The sequence below is a fragment of the Benincasa hispida genome, chromosome 8, assembly GCF_027475165.1.
Source record: "Benincasa hispida cultivar pf3 chromosome 8, pf3_genome.v1.1, whole genome shotgun sequence".
Classification (NCBI taxonomy): Eukaryota; Viridiplantae; Streptophyta; class Magnoliopsida; order Cucurbitales; family Cucurbitaceae; genus Benincasa; species Benincasa hispida.
In genome coordinates, this window is record NC_143485.1 from 40,582,140 (window position 1) to 40,594,563 (window position 12,424).

The window sequence follows — 12,424 nt, forward strand, 5'->3', positions numbered from 1 at the left end:
CTCTACTCCTTTTTAATTTACTATTTTTTCTAATTTTTTTCCATTTTTTTCCTTTTAATTAAAAGCAATTAGAGTCTAATTAGATCCTTATTCCGCTGCGTATGTCTCGTGTTCCATCAGGTTGCAGCTCATGCTTGGAGTAAACCAAAGGAGGAGGTGGTGGGTTCCTTGTAAGCTAATTGAAAATGAACTTTGAAAAACCCATTTTCAATTTTGTGTAATTTTTCAATTTCCAAAATCTATTTTGATTTTAAAATCAAATTTTATTTCTAAAATAAAATTTATTAACTTTACAAATTAATTTCATAAATTAATTTTCTAATAAAATCAATAAATAATTATTTGAACAATTTAAATAATTCTAATTAATTTAATATCCAATATTAAATTAATTTTTACACAAATTCATCTTCATATATTTAAATATATTTTCTCCAATTCCGTTTGATTCTAATTTGAAAGTTTTAAATTAACTTATCACACTACTCTAGGGCTAATCCATTTTCGAGCTAGTAGGTGGACCTCATGGACCTACAGATCATGGGCTCCAACGATCCGAGATTAATTGGCTAAACTCATTAAACCGATCTAACCCTATTCGTTAATTAATGGATCACTTTACTCCGAGATTAATCGGCTAAACTCATTAAACCGATCTAACCCTATTCGTTAACTAATGGATCACTTTACTCAAGCCCATAGTTGAACTCCCCTCACTGTAGATATATTATGTCCACTCGATATAACCATGATTAGTAAGTTAACCCTTCACAGGTTGTTCGCAATAACGGCTGGGTCAAATCTCTGTTTTACCCCCGAAATTACCTCTTATTCCTTAAGTCCCCACTGATCCCCTAATGAACAATTGTTTTATGATCCAATCACAAAACCGAGTCCCTCTCATCATGAGAGGGCGGGATCCCTTGTTCAAGCCCCAAAATCAGCACTTAAGGGAACAACCTCTCTACTATCCCTAAAGCGGGTAGGATTGAATTCCTTTTGCACCCTATGTCCCCAACTATCTATCTGGTCTTACCCCTAAAATGGCAGTCATATTGAGCCGGCGCTGTTGAGTCAACCCTCACTTATGCAAATCTAAGGACAATCCTAAACAAACAGGAGTTCATAGTTAGCTCAAGATTAAGGTCAAGTTACCTAGGTCATCGATTTGAAATAGTCAGTCTTAAACAGTAAATAACGTTATAAAGTAAGAGTGACTCATTTCGTGGTCTGATCTTGTACAAACTCTTTTGCACAAGGACACCCTCACTCCTCATGTCCAACATGAACGAGTTAGGATCACTTCGATTGTAGCACTTTACAACTCCTTGTAACAACTACAGAGCAGGCCGTATCCAATAGTGTTACCAAAATAAGGTACCCAACCTTATCCATGTACTATAGATCATTTGACTATTTACTCGAACCTGATCCACCTTTATGTCTCCACACAAAGTTCAAGTACTCATCCAATGGTCAAGGGACTTTTAGGTTTATTCGATTTCTATTCAAGCAATAGATTTATTCAATAACACCTCTATTGAATTTTCAGAATAAGCTCCATTGTTTACATACCACGAGTTTTAGGACATAAAACCCAACACAATATATTTGTTATATCATTTTTAGCTCTCACGTCCTTAAGAGTTCACACCGTGAGATCCATGCTCGGCTTCGTGTCGCTTTTACTACGACTTCTCCATTCGGAAAGTGTTTTCATGGGTCAATAACAAGGTGAATGGGGGAAGTAGTTTATAGTAAGTGGGTGAAGGAAATGTGTCAACATATCCTACAGTCTCCTCCATTAGTTTGAACTGTGAGATTCCTATGTTACGTCTGTTGTTGTTTTTAGGTGGCACTAGCTAGTCGTTAACTGCGACGATCCCTATGGAGGGTTGTAACATAGGATTCAGAACAACCCAAGCTTCATAAACGAATAGGGTCTTATAATTCCTTCTTGAACATTGTCTTCCAATTCGGGGGCGTGTTCATATTGTTTTATAATATTTGAAAATGACGGGTCACACTTATAGAATTACTAAATGTTAGTAAGTTCTTGACTGAAAATGGTAGCTAAATGACTGTCGAAATATGAGTTATTCTGGAGATAGTATTTAGTCAAGAATCTCTTGCTTTAGTGAAGGAGTATTTGACTGCCCCTCGGTAGCACTTATTCTGACTCACTATAGTATCATTGCAAAAGAAATATGGGTACTTTATTATTTTTGCTAAAATTGGATTTAGATGTGAAACCCGGATTTCAATTTCCCTACTTAAGCAGATAATTAAGGAAATTAACTAAGTATAAGTTAAATCCTATGCTGAAGAGAAGGAAATTTCTAAGTGTTGAATAGATTTTCCTTGAGTAACTTTGAATTAAGCCTTAATTGGTGAAATTTGGCTAAGTATGAAATAAGAAAGAAGCCATGTGTTGGGTGATAGGAAACATTAACGCATGAGATGAGGTTAAGTGTACCATGAAGCCAAAGGCAACCACGCGTTTGTAAGGTAGGACGCATGTTGGCCGAAGCAGTGGCAAGAGGCGTTGCCAAGAGTTACTCATGCGTTGAGGAAGCGTGAGCGAGAGCGAAGAGAGCGAGAAAAGCTTGAGTGGACAAACGATTGTATAGATATGTGCAGGCGTTGAGTGAAGCGCTAGACGATCATGTAGCTGTAGGCGACGCCAAAACGATGTGAAGTGACGTGTTAGATGATAAAACTATACGATAGAAGATGGCACTACACGATCAGTGTAAGCACTAAACGATAAGCGTAGAAGCTGGGCGATAGTGCTAGACGATGGCACTAAACGATAGCATTAAGGATGAGCGGACGCTAGACGATAAGCTGAAACGTTAGACGATGCGCTGGCACTAAGCGATAGACTACACGATGGCGCTACATGATGAGCGTGATTGCTACACGATAGGCCAAGCGGTAGACGATGGGCGTGCGCGATAGACGCAGACGCTGGGCGATGGCATTGCACGATAAGTAGACGCGTTAGGCGATAGACAAATGCGTTAGACGATCAGGTGTCAATGCTACACGATGGAGCTAAACGATGGGCACAATAGCTATGCGATGGGCTATGCACGAGATCGTTGAGAGCGAGATGTTTACTAAACGATTGAGCTACACGATCGGGCGTTAGTGCTATGCGATAGATGCAGGCACTAGATGATTGATTATAGCGAGAGACAGCGATAGAGCTGAATGTTAAGCGATAGCGAGAGATTCATTAGACGATAGAGCTAAGCGATGATGTGTAGGAGCTGCACGATGGACTAAACAATGGAGCGGTGCTGAGGCCTGTGTTACGCAAGGCTGATGAGCTCATCCAGACAAATGGCTATATCGAGAGAAAGTTAAGACTTGAATTAGTAAAAGCTGGACAAATTAAGTTTCATGCAAAGGAAGTCTTATGCATGAGGAAGACAACTCAAGCAGGTGAGTGGCATAAGAGTAGGTGAATAGCAAAGGAAGTAGGTGGTGGCAAAACATGGTGCATACACTTCAAGAGTAGGAGGTGTCTTACATTGGAGGCCTAAAAGATGAGAAGGATCATTTCTTTTAGCCTATAAATACCACCACAAATTATCTCTTCAATCCAAAAGCCAAATCCTCTTCAAAGAGCGTAAGGAAGAATGTTAGAAGGTAGATTTGGAGTAGACTATGCATTGATCATGAAGGGCATGCGTTGATCAAGAAATTCCAAGAGGCGGAGATGCTGTCGGACAGTGAAGTCTGGAAGTAGCATCAACTTGGGACGAGGAGTTCTCCCAGAATACTCGTGTGTTGTAAGTGATTTGAAAGCCACTTGAAAGCTGAGAGAGTCTAGTTTTCAGGATTGGGCTGCCGGAGAAGAAGCTCCAAGGAATCGGGCTGGAGAGTGAAGAAAAATAGAATGGTAGAGCTGTCAGTCAGTCTTGATGTTTTGATGGTTTCGGCCAAACCATGAGGAGGTCTAAGCTAATATTTTAAGGTAAGCTTCCTGAGACATTCTCGAAATAAGGCTTGGAACTATGAGTAATCTGAGCTTAAATTTGAATATGGATTTTAGGATTCAAAAGAGGAGCCCGAGAGGATCAAGGAACTTCTAAAGAGGAAGATTCCTATCTGACCAAAGTGAGTGGTGCTTTCCCTTAAGTCTTAAAGCATATCTTTTAGAGTAAATTATATATGCTTATGTTATGAATGAGTATTTAGCATGAGAATGAGATTATGTGATCGGGATGGTCAGGGGGTCAATAGACCTAGTTCCTGAGCCTCGAATGGAACCTCACGGGATGGTCAGGGGATCAGGAGGTCTAGTTCCTAAGCCTGTAGGAGGAACCTCATATGGGATGGTCAGAGGGCCGGCAGGCCTAGTTTCTGAGCCCATAAGCGGGGAATTATGTGCACATAGGGAACAGAGGGAACGCAAGAGAGTAAGCGTTTATGATTAGTATCAGTTAACTGTCTATCGTGTATGTAGGTAGAAAACATACTCATTCTAAGTAGTTATTAGTTTAGCTATCTACCGTGCATGTAGATAGAGTTGAAAGCAGACTCATTCAAAGCTGAGGTTTGAGTATTAACCTCGTATTTATGATATGCTTGTATAACTCTATAAGTTGTTTACCACTCACTGAGCTTTGTGAAGCTCATTCTTTTCTTTCATGTTTTTCTTTCTAGGTAGCGGAAGGTGAGGAGTTCCAAGATGCTGCAAAGGTCAAGGTCTGCCACAACCACAGTCACACTTCCGGGTTTTAGAGTTGTTGTTGTAAACTTTGTGGTTAAGTCTTGGAGTTGTATAAACATTACATTGTTGTAATAAAATGGGCCTAATCCATCACATGTTGTTTATTTTCTTGACTTAAAAGTTTACTAAGGGTAAAAGAGGTTCAGATGGGCAGTAGGTATCACAAAATGGTGGTATCTGCGGTCTCTCACGCCTCTCCTCGGGCTCAGGAGGCAGGCTCGGGGCGAGATGTGACATTAGATTCATAATTTTAATAGAATTTATGTATTTTTCAGCAATGTCGAACTCAATAATACAACTTCTTGCTTCTGACAAATTTAATGGAGAGGGTTACTTCAACTGGAAGTTAAACATAAACACAATATTAGTAGTTGATGACCTGAGGTTTGTTTTAATGGAGGAATGTCCTCTTATTCTCAGTTCAAACACTAACCAAAATGTTCAAGATGCCTATGATAGGTGGGTAAGGACTAATGAAAAGGCAAGAGCAATATCTTGGTGAGCATATCTGATGTGCTCAACAAGAAACATGAAGCCATGCCCATAGCTCGTGAGATCATGGCATCATTACAGGAAATGTTCGGGAAACCATCATCTTCCGTACGACACGAGGCTATAAAATATGTTTATGACTCTCGCATGAAAGATGGAACCAATGTCAGGAAGCATGTCTTAGACATGATGGTTCACTTTAACATTGCAGAAGCTGACTAGGCTACCAAAGACGAAACTATTCAAGTTAGTATGATCTTGGAGTCTCTTCTGAAGAGCTACCTGACCTTCCGTACTAATGCCGTAATGAATAAGATTGATTACAATTTGACTACTTTGATAAATGAACTTCAGACTTACCAATCAATGATGAAATTAAAAGAGAGTGAAGCAAATGTTGTTTCACATCAGAATTTTTTTTTGAAAGGATCATCTTCGAGAACGAAGCCTTCAAACAAAAAGAAGTCTGTCCCTTCATCATCTAGAGATAAAAGTGTATAGATGAAGAAAAAGGGAAAAGGGAATAAAAAACCTACTGCAAAGAAAAACAAAGCTCCCAAAAGAAAGTGTTTCCATTGTAGCCATAAGCACGGAAAGAACATCGAGTGCAAGTACCATCTCATCAGGGAGATTGTACACCTTGAAAACGTGATCGTCACGTAGATAGCCTCATAAGACAATTTAGCTGATCCTTTTACAAAGGTCTCTCGGCTAAAGTGTTTGAGGGTCACCTAGTGAGATTAGGACTACGAGATAGATAAATCTAAGGCGAGTGGGAGAATTATTGGGTATCTGATGCCCTAGGTTATTGTATTTATTCTCTCGTACTCAACATTCTATATATTTGTATATATGTAAACCCACTGGAGTTTTAGTCCAAGTGGGAGTTTGTTAGATTGTATGTCCTAAAACTCGCAGTTTGTAAAATTAAACATATTCTATTTGCAATAAAGAAGTTATTGAGGTTTATTCAATAAAAACTGTTATTGAATATGTAAATTGCACTTGTAAAAACTAAATTCAATAAACTAAGATCCATGGCTATTACATGAGTACTTGGATTTTATGTGGAGACATAAGAATGAAACAAGTTTGAGTAGGTAGGCAAAAGGGTCTATAGTATACGGATAAGGTTGGGTACCTTATTCTGGAAACACTATTGGATGTGACCCACTTTGTAAGTACAAAAGATGTGATCCTGAAGCGTTCATGTGGAGACGTTCTATACAAAGAATTTGTATAAGACTTGTAACACCCCAAGTTTTGTTAGTAATGTATTTTAGTAACTTCTTTTAATTGGGGGCATTTTTGGAATTTTGGACTTTTAAGTGTAATTGCGAAAATTTAATTATTAACGTTGGAAATTATTTATGTTGAAAATGAATGGTAGGAGTTAATTCTCTTTTGAAAGGGAGGGAATTTAAAAAATTTATGTGGATTAAGAAAAGAATAAAATAAAATAAAATATATTTTATTTTTATTTTATTTTATTCTTATTCTTATTCTTTCTTTTCTTTTCTTTTCTTTTCTTTTCTTTTCTCTTTCTTTTTCTTTTTCTCTCTCCCTTCTCTTTCTTCTTCCTCGTGTGCCTCCCCACCTGAAACCCCTTCCCCCCATCTCTTCCCTCTCCCTCTTTAAAGACCAGAACCCCCTGAAATCGTTCGCCATTCGATCGAGCCCAGCACCCACAAGCTGCTGCCTCCGATCTGCATGCAGCGCGTGCCGCCAGCCGCCGATCTGAGCTCCACTTGAGCCACTCGTCGTTTGTGGGTTTTTACCGAATAGATCCCGCTAGCCGAGTCGCATCGCCTTAGACCTCCTCCACCACGTGCCCCTCTATGCGCCGAAGCGATCAGATCCGCCACATTGTCCACATTCGTCTGACATCGCCCAGCCCCTGCCGTTGTCTTGGGTTTTGTTAGATATTTTTGGTTTAGATTTGATGTCTTGAAGAGGAATTTTCATGCTGTGCAACACGGTTTGGCATGATTGGTAAGTTGTTCGTGAAATTTTCTTTGGGTTGTTGTTCTACCTCATTTACCAAATAAGATTGACTTGAATTTAATGTTTACCCATAATAGTTGGTCCTAGATTTGAATTTAAGAAGTGCTAAGAGTGTTTTCTAGAAGATTTAAAGTGATTTCGACAAGTGTTGGTAAGTTTTTGGGTAAAATCGGTTGAGTTTTGAAGGTTCTTGTTTGCCCATTAAATTTTGGATTTTCTTTTGGTTGATACCTATTATATTTGGAATTAAGATCCAAGATTGGAGTAGTTTGAAGTGTGCAACGTGCTGTTCAGCGAGTTCGAGTTCGTTTCCGACAATAAATTTGGTAACATTTATGGTTCTTGAGGTTGATCTTCGGACACCCACTAATGATTGGATTAAGTATTGACTTGACTATTGTATTTAGAAGGTTTAAGGTCGCTGTCTATCAAAATTAGAGGTTGTTCTTCTTTGTGGAATTTAGTGGAGAGTTTGGAGCCAAAGCTTGGAAGTGACGGTTGATCAAGCCACACTTTAGGTAAATTATTTTGGGGTTGATTGTATGAATTGATGGGTGGAATCGGGCCTTAGTGTGAATTAAATGTTGGGTTTATGTAGTAGGTTTAATTTGAGTTTCATTATCGAGTAGTTGCTTGGAGGGAAATATTTGGACTTGCGATTTGAGATAAGTAATCTTACTACTAGAAACTGTCTACGGGCCAGATACTAGATGTATGCTAGCATGACATATTGATATTATGACAGAGCGATGGCATGATAGACTGATAGTATAGTATAATCGATGTATGTTTTTGTACGAGGATCTAAAATATTAAATGCGCATATAGATACTTGAATGCTAGCATGAGATGATATTTGATTCCATGAGATTTTATTTGGTCTGAGGATGTCGAGACGTATATGTATTTATAGAGCCATGATGTTGAGATGTATATGTATGTTGTAGAACTATGATGTTGGGATGTATATATATGTTATAGAACCATGTTATGATACTTGTGTTATTGAAATTGTGATAGTGTCCTCACTGATTAGTTAGATGCCCACTAGATGTTGTGTTTCCTTCAAGATTCAGTAGAGGTGGTGGTTTCCTTCGGGATCCACCGGGGGTTGTGTTTCCTTCGGGATTTACTAGAGGTGGTGTTATCTTTCGAGATTCACCAGAGGTTGTGTTTCCTTCGGGATTCACTAGAGGTGGTGGTTTCCTTCGGGATCCACCAGAGGTTGTATTTTCTTCAGGATTCATTAGAGATGGTGCTTTCCTTCGGGATTCACCAGAGGTTGTGGGTCCTACGAAACTTACTAGAGGTAGTGGGTATACTTAACTATAGTAGGATCAAAATCAGTTACTCATGTATGAGTCCCATGAGGACTAGAGGAGTATGTATGTTCCACCGGAGGTAGGCATCTAGAGGATATAGATGCCTAACCTAACCCCAGTAGTGGGTTTACTTACTGAGTATTTTATACTCATCTTTTTTTATGTTGTTGTTTCAGGTAAGGGTAGAGATGCACCGACGACTGATAAGAGGAATCTTTGATCGAGCCACTGGAGACTAGTTTACATGTTTCCGCTTATATTTTAATATTTCTATTATATTTTACATTTTCAGATTTGAAATTTGAGACTACCGTTTAAGTTTTGTTTTCAGACTTATTTGTTTCTTTTCATGATTTATGGATACCCTATCCTTTGACTTTAAGTATTTGAATTTAATGCAAATCTTTTTAGTTATCTCATTTATTTTACATTTATTTCATTATAAAAAAATGTCCTTTTAACTTACATGCATGCATGTGTTAGTAACAACCTAGCTTGAATCATAGGGAGTCGGGTCGTTACAATACTGGACCAAGGAATAAGTCACTATTAATTTAGAAAGTTGTTTACTGTTTAAGAATGATTATTTCAAAGTGATGACATAAGTAACTTGACCTTAATCCTAAGCTAATTATGAACTCCTGTTTATTCAGGATCATCCTTAGATTTGCATAGGTGAGGGTTGGCTCAATAAGCCCCACATTTCAAGGGTAAGACCAGGTAGATAACTGGGGGCATAGGGTACAATACAAAATTCACTCCTACCCACTTTTAGTGATAGTAGAGAGGTTGTTCCCTTAAGTACTGACTCTGAATCTTGAATAAGGGGCCCTACCCTCTCATTGGCTCGAGAGGCAGTCAGTTTGGTGATTGGATCACAAACTAATTGTTTATTAGAGGATTAATAAGACTTAATGAGCAATGTGTAATCTTTAGGGTAAAACAGCTTTTGACCCAGTAGTTATCACGAACAACCTGTGAAGGATTGACTTACTGATTATGGTTAAATCAAGTGGACAAAAATATATCTAAAGTGAGGGGAGTACAACTACTGGGCTTTAATTGAGTGACCCAGTAGTTAACGAATGCTAACTAATATGTTTTAAAGAGTTAGCTGATTAATCTTGAATCATTGGAGCTCATGATCTGTATGTCCATTAGGTCCCCTTACTAGCTCACAGATGGATTAAACCTTAGAATAGCGTGATGAGTAAATTTGAAATGTTCAAATTTGAATTGAGGGAATTAGTAATTATATACGATATAATTAAACATTTAATTATTAAATTAAACGAAATCGGAGGATTAGACAATATTTAAATTTGATTCATATATTAATTACATGAATAGAGATTTATGTTTGTGGATTTGGTGTCTTAATAATTTAATATTCGATATTAAATTATTCTAATTAATTATTTAAATGAATTTTATTTAAAATTAAAATTTTAAATTTTTTGAAAATTCAAATACATAAATCGATCTTGTTTAATTTATTATTTTTTGAAAATTAAATTAAATATTAAAAATTGATTTAATTGAATTTTACTGAAAATTCAAATATATAAATCAATTTTTAATTTGTTTTTTGGAAAATTAAATTAAATAATAAAAATTGTTTTGATTGAAATTTATTTAAAATTCAAATAAAAAATTGATTTTGAATCAATTTTTAAGTTTGAGTGGGTTTTTCCCACTTTTTCCACCTCCAACTTCATTATCCTCTTGGTGTTTGGTGTTAAGCTGATTTGCTGTCTTAATTGCATGACTAAGTTGTCTAAAAAATTAGAAAACTTCAGCTGAAAAGGATGATGCATTTTGAGGTTTTTGTTGAAGAACAAGAAGAAATGTTCTTCAACCTAAGAACATAAAACTAGAATAAAAGACTCTCTTTTATTCCCTTCAATTCCAACTCATTTTGGGTTCCACCACCTAATCTAAGGTTTTAAAGGATAGTAGGGAAGATCAAGTGGTGGTCTACAAGTATTTGGAGTGAAGATTCAAGCTAGATTTGAAGATTGAAGAGTTTTTTAAAGGTATATCTTCAAAACTCTATTTTTAGTTTACGAACTTACGTGTTTCTATGCTAAAATTGATGGAATTAGACTGCTTAAGATCCTAATATTCCGCATGTTGAATGTCAACACCATCACATCTCATGTTCTCCAAGTACGACCTGTACAGTTAAAAGAGAATTTAACTAATAAAGAAGAACTAGTATGGATTCTTGACAGGAAAGAACAAGTGCTTCAAGATAAGACTATTCCTCTAGTAAAAGTGCTATGGAGAAATCATGGGATGCAAGAGGCCACCTGGGATACAGAAAAGCAAATGAGAGACAAATACCCACATCTCTTGTACGAGGAAGCTTAAGGCAAATTTCAAGGATGAAATTTTTCTAAGGGGAAGGTAAATTATAAACCCTAGATTTTGAATTTCTGAATGCCCGTGCTTGAAAATTTACAATGTTACTTATTATCTTAAATGCATATTAAGTAAGGTAGATTTTATTAGTTAAGGTGTTTCAATAAAAAAGGAGTATGTGAATATGCAATTAAGAGGATAACCATAAGTTAATAATATTATTTTTAGGCCAAGTTCAATTAGGAGAGGCTTATGAACCTAAAGGATGGAGCTAGAAATTATAAGTGACAAGTTTTTTTTTATAAATATTTCCAGCGCATAGTCAGCTTAACTGTTGCTTTTATATCATGATTTTCTCAACACATGCTTTAAATATATGTTGATCGTATGATCCATAATTTTAAATACTTAAATTTTATATGTGAAATTGGCATGCGTTGAAATTGGCATGTGTTTTCAGTAAGCTTATGCCCATGTTATGAAATATGTTGAATTTCTACAAATAAATTTATAAGCATGATTAATGTTTACAAGGCACTATGCGGTGACATGTAACTTTGAAGTTTAATCATTTTATCATCGAGTATGTTACTTTATATTTATGGAATGTTTTAATAGCCTTGTACAAAAGCCCTACTCCAAATGTTGGTAACAAAGGTATAGTAAGATACCTAGATTTTCAGTTATGCTAGGGATTCCTGATACCGAAGGTATGGTAAGGTAGTCAGGATCCTATTCAGTTCTACTGCACGTATGACCTATGTTATTGACGTTGGCGAGATCAAGCAAAAGGGCTCTCTCTCAACTAAGGATATTAGGGACTAAGTAAAAGAGTTCTCCCTCATGTTCAGACAAAGGAGTAGAGGTGCTTTACAGGAAAATGATGATGAGTTTTATTCCAGAGTTTTCTTTTTTGTGTACTATAATTCCATGTTTACATTTTTTATTTTCAAACCCTAAAATTAAAAATGTAAATGTTTTATGTAAAACATGTTTATGTTTATTGATGTATGAAAACATGTTTCTTTTAAGGAAGCCACTCGCTACGCATTTTCAAGCTCATTGTTTCAAATGTTTTTTCTCCCTAGCTAGCAGTCGATGCCCCAAGGCCTAGCAATTCTGCTAGTCAGTCACTACTCAGGGATCATATAGGCTTGAAGTTTAGGTGGTCCACTATGTCCTTTTTAGACCCTATTCCGAAAAAAAAAATGTAGCAATTGAAGAAGAAGAAGGAGAAAAAGAACTATTGAAGAAGGAGAAGGAGGAGGAACACCTTACCGATTGAATCAAAGAAGAAGAGAAAGAACTGCTCGTCGTCGATCTTTCACAATTCAATTGAAGAAGAAGAAGCAGCCGACTGTAGAACTCGAAGAAGAAGAAGGACTCAATCGTTCAATTGAATGTTGAGGTTGAAGAAATTGACAATGAGAAATGGGGAAAATTAGGGTAGTTTGGGTATTTTAAAATTTATTAAAATTTCGTGTGCTGCATTTTTTTT

General features: G+C 36.7%; 2 long non-coding RNA genes across 3 annotated transcripts; both read left to right on the top strand.

Moving 5' to 3' along the window:
• Positions 1-6,782: 6,782 nt before the first annotated feature.
• LOC150034587 (uncharacterized) lies at positions 6,783-8,981 on the top strand. Of its 2 annotated transcripts, none has more exons than XR_016531393.1 (2): positions 6,783-7,228; positions 7,318-8,981. It is a non-coding gene; the product is annotated as an uncharacterized LOC150034587 (long non-coding RNA). The 2 variants fall into 2 exon arrangements; XR_016531394.1 differs by having other exon boundaries at positions 8,739-8,981.
• A 1,487-nt stretch (positions 8,982-10,468) lies between these two features.
• On the top strand, positions 10,469-12,153 carry LOC120083873 (uncharacterized). The gene is made up of 3 exons (XR_005483565.2): positions 10,469-10,598; positions 10,797-10,971; positions 12,015-12,153. It is a non-coding gene; the product is annotated as an uncharacterized LOC120083873 (long non-coding RNA).
• Positions 12,154-12,424: the final 271 nt, after the last annotated feature.